The sequence below is a fragment of the Poromitra crassiceps genome (genome assembly GCF_964638095.1).
Source record: "Poromitra crassiceps genome assembly, chromosome: 14".
NCBI classification, from domain to species: Eukaryota; Metazoa; Chordata; class Actinopteri; order Beryciformes; family Melamphaidae; genus Poromitra; species Poromitra crassiceps.
Window position 1 is genome coordinate 40,550,127 of NC_139633.1, and position 5,000 is coordinate 40,555,126.

Here is a 5,000-nt window from a genome sequence, read left to right on the forward strand (position 1 = left end):
CGTTATGTGAGGCTGACAGTGCTGTGAGCGGCAGCAGGGAGGGGAGGGGCTGACTGACTGGGGGAGAAAGGACTGTATGCAGAGTAGCCTAATTTATAGACCGACAAATGTAACCGCTCAAACTATTCTCTGTGGTTAACCTGACATCCCTACTGTACCACGCTTGTATTGGTGACTATCTTGACGTGGGTGTGTCGGACTGAGAGCAGTTAAATTAAAAATCCCGACCGTGAGGACTGCTGAGGAGCTCTGGAGTGTTTTTTGTTTTTGTTTTTACGGTGTCACCGGGAACACCGGTGTTGTCACGTGTTTATTACCCGGTGGGAAAATGTCCACACCGTGGCACACCGTGGCACACCGTGGCACACCGTGGCACACCGTGGCACACCGTGGCACACCGTGGCAGCCCTAGTTACGACAGGCGGCTGTCAAACCAGTGGCCCCAGCCAGGTTCAAATCCCACACAAGGTTATATTTTTTACCAAACGCTGAGACTGGGCTGTTATTCACACAACCACTAGAGGGCGCTTAACGTTGAAACGTGATTTGAGGTGGTATTCAGCTGCTTGTACAAATGACGTCTTGTCTCGTACCCAGTTGGAGGTCAGCCTGTGGTAGAGATAGAAGCTCCATAATGTTATTCCAGCTCATTACATTTACATTACATTACGTCATTTGGCAGACGCTTTTATCCAAAGCGACTTACAATAACACATTTTTGTCAGCAATAGAGCAATCAACTATGGAGCACAGTCTATGACAACTACAACCTCTGAAGGAACAGTGGTACAAGTTTAATACTCAAAGCTCAAATAAATACGGGCGGCCGTCCGATTCAAATGCAGCGTCCATATTCTCTAAATCAGATCAATATTATCAGCCATCCTCCGGCGTTTACCACACCATGGACTGTCATGATGTTTACCACACCATGGACTGTCATGATGTTTACCACACCATGGACTGTCATGATGTTTACCACACCATGGACTGTCATGGCGTTTACCACACCATGGACTGTCATGATGTTTACCACACCATGGACTGTCATGATGTTTACCACACCATGGACTGTCATGATGTCTTGATCCACCGGAGCTGAGCTCTCAACTCTCACTGATGTGAGACTTTGCCCTCACAGTCCCCGGATGGACAACAGACCCCTGGAGGCCGGCAGAGGCAAATAGAGCCGCTCACATTCTGTCAGTATGATATAAGGTTTATGAGAAATGAGATATGTGTCAGAAACAGGACGTAAATGCAGCATTACACATGTCTTTATTTCCTCTGTTCCAGGCTGTTTGCTGCTCGCTACGTTATGACTTTGTAGTGAGTGCATCCATATCTAAAGTAGTAGAGTTATAAAGCATCAATAAAGCTGGAAATAAGGTGGGTCCAGGTTGTAAAAAGACTGAATTCTCCTTTTAATGAGAGTGTAGGTGAAGTGTCATGAACACAGCAGTTTTTGGTCGATTGGCTTGTTGGTCAGTTTATGTCCCTGTTAAGTGATGACAACACAGACGCCAAAGTCATCCATCACTGGCTCCAGGGCTCCATGCTAACACCTTAGCATTCACTATGCTAAAGTCATCTATCACTGGCTCCAGGGCTCCATGCTAACACCTTAGCATTCACTATGCTAAAGTCATCCATCACTGGCTCCAGGGCTCCATGCTAACACCTTAGCATTCACTATGCTAAAGTCATCCATCACTGGCTCCAGGGCTCCATGCTAACACCTTAGCATTCACTATACGGGGTACGGTGGTGCAGTGGTAAGCGATATCGCCTCACAGCTCGAAGGTCCTGGGTTCGATTCCCACCTGGGACGCTGTGGGCGCTGGAGTTGTGACCCCCCATATCTTCAGTGCCTACTGCCCAGGTGGGCTATCTCGTCGAAAGGGCCTTTCTGTGTGGAGTTTGCATGTTCTCCCCGTACCCCCCAGGGGGTTCCTCCGTACATAACCCCCCACTAAAAACATGCAGAAGATCGTCATCCGACCAGTGACGACAACATCTGAAGTTGGTCCAATGATGGTCCAATGAAGGTCCCCGGGCGCTGGAAAGAAATAGCGACCACTGCTCCTGGCCTGCCCCCTGGAGGAAAGGACAGGCCTGGATGGGTCAAATGCAGAGGACATATTTCACCGGCCACCGTCAGCATGAGTGTGTGTAGTGGCCGCATGCATGTGTTGTAGTGTGTTCGTGTGACAATAAAGACGGGCTGCCGTCTGAAAATCATGTTTTTTTTACTATGCTAAAGTCATCCATCACTGGCTCCAGGGCTCCATGCTAACACTTTAGCATTCACTATGCTACAGTCATCCATCACTGGCCCCAGGGCTCCATGCTAACACCTTAGCATTCACTGTGCTAAAGTCATCCATCACTGGCTCCAGGGCTCCATGCTAACACCTTAGCATTCACTATGCTAAAAGTCATCTATCACTGGCTCCAGGGCTCCATGCTAACACCTTAGCATTCACTATGCTAAAAGTCATCTATCACTGGCTCCAGGGCTCCATGCTAACACCTTAGCATTCACTATGCTAAAAGTCATCTATCACTGGCTCCAGGGCTCCATGCTAACACCTTAGCATTCACTATGCTAAAAGTCATCCATCACTGGCTCCAGGGCTCCATGCTAACACCTTAGCATTCACTATGCTAAAGTCATCCATCACTGGCTCCAGGGCTCCATGCTAACACCTTAGCATTCACTATGCTAAAGTCATCCATCACTGGCTCCAGGGCTCCATGCTAACACCGTAGCATTCACTATGCTAAAGTCATCCATCACTGGCTCCAGGGCTCCATGCTAACACCTTAGCATGCACTATGCTAAAGTCATCCATCACTGGCTCCAGGGCTCCATGCTAACACCTTAGCATTCACTATGCTAAAGTCATCCATCACTGGCTCCAGGGCTCCATGCTAACACCTTATCATTCACTATGCTAAAGTCATCCATCACTGGCTCCAGGGCTCCATGCTAACACCTTAGCATTCACTATGCTAAAGTCATCTATCACTGGCTCCAGGGCTCCATGCTAACACCTTAGCATTCACTATGCAGAGCGACAGTAGGTGACTTAGTCGTAAACAAGCGCAAAATGTGCCATACTGCATGCCAGGCAGCATGGCTTACTGATGACATCACTGATGATGTCATCCGTCATCTGGCTCACCAGTGCCAATGACCTACCAGAGACACATGGATGAGTTTGGTGTCTGTGCGCCTCTCATCAGGTAACAGGTCAGTTGACCAATGGGCCAATACCCCCAAACACCTGTCTCAACTCTGACACGAGCATTGAAACTTATGGAAACACTTGTTCTGATCAATCTTGTAACATGTATTGTTTTTATTGTGTTGCTCAGTTCCCTGTCAATAACCACACCTTTATACTATCTACATAACAAAGATAATGTATGTATCTATGTGCTTGTGTTTTCAGGGTTTATATTATCTACATAACAAAGATAATGTATGTATCTATGTGCTTGTGTTTTCAGGGTTTATACTATCTACATAACAAAGATAATGTATGTATCTATGTGCTTGTGTTTTCAGGGTTTATACTATCTACATAACAAAGATAATGTATGTATCTATGTGCTTGTGTTTTCAGGGTTTATACTATCTACATAACAAAGATAATGTATGTATCTATGTGCTTGTGTTTTCAGGGTTTATACTATCTACATAACAAAGATAATGTATGTATCTATGTGCTTGTGTTTTCAGGGTTTATACTATCTACATAACAAAGATAATGTATGTATCTATGTGCTTGTGTTTTCAGGGTTTATACTATCTACATAACAAAGATAATGTATGTATCTATGTGCTTGTGTTTTCAGGGTTTATACTATCTACACAACAAAGATAATGTATGTATCTATGTGCTTGTGTTTTCAGGGTTTATACTATCTACATAACAAAGATAATGTATGTATCTATGTGCTTGTGTTTTCAGGGTTTATACTATCTACATAACAAAGATAATGTATGTATCTATGTGCTTGTGTTTTCAGGGTTTATACTATCTACATAACAAAGATAATGTATGTATCTATGTGCTTGTGTTTTCAGGGTTTATACTATCTACATAACAAAGATAATGTATGTATCTATGTGCTTGTGTTTTCAGGGTTTATACTATCTACATAACAAAGATAATGTATGTATCTATGTGCTTGTGTTTTCAGGGTTTATACTATCTACATAACAAAGATAATGTATGTATCTATGTGCTTGTGTTTTCAGGGTTTATACTATCTACATAACAAAGATAATGTATGTATCTATGTGCTTGTGTTTTCAGGGTTTATACTATCTACATAACAAAGATAATGTATGTATCTATGTGCTTGTGTTTTCAGGGTTTATACTATCTACATAACAAAGATAATGTATGTATCTATGTGCTTGTGTTTTCAGGGTTTATACTATCTACATAACAAAGATAATGTATGTATCTATGTGCTTGTGTTTTCAGGGTTTATACTATCTACATAACAAAGATAATGTATGTATCTATGTGCTTGTGTTTTCAGGGTTTATACTATCTACATAACAAAGATAATGTATGTATCTATGTGCTTGTGTTTTCAGGGTATCTACATAACAAAGATAATGTATGTATCTATGTGCTTGTGTTTTCAGGGTATCTACATAACAAAGATAATGTATGTATCTATGTGCTTGTGTTTTCAGGGTTTATACTATCTACATAACAAAGATAATGTATGTATCTATGTGCTTGTGTTTTCAGGGTTTATACTATCTACATAACAAAGATAATGTATGTATCTATGTGCTTGTGTTTTCAGGGTATCTACATAACAAAGATAATGTATGTATCTATGTGCTTGTGTTTTCAGGGTTTATATTATCTACATAACAAAGATAATGTATGTATCTATGTGCTTGTGTTTTCAGGGTTTATATTATCTACATAACAAAGATAATGTATGTATCTATGTGCTTGTGTTTT

The 5,000-nt window shown here is 42.1% G+C and overlaps 1 protein-coding gene across 1 annotated transcript in view; it reads left to right on the forward strand.

Annotated features, from left to right (window-relative positions):
- The window catches only part of LOC310788875 (mitogen-activated protein kinase kinase kinase kinase 3-like), an 80,453-nt gene that overhangs the window by 2,549 nt on the left and 72,904 nt on the right, over positions 1-5,000 (forward strand). The window lies entirely within an intron of this gene.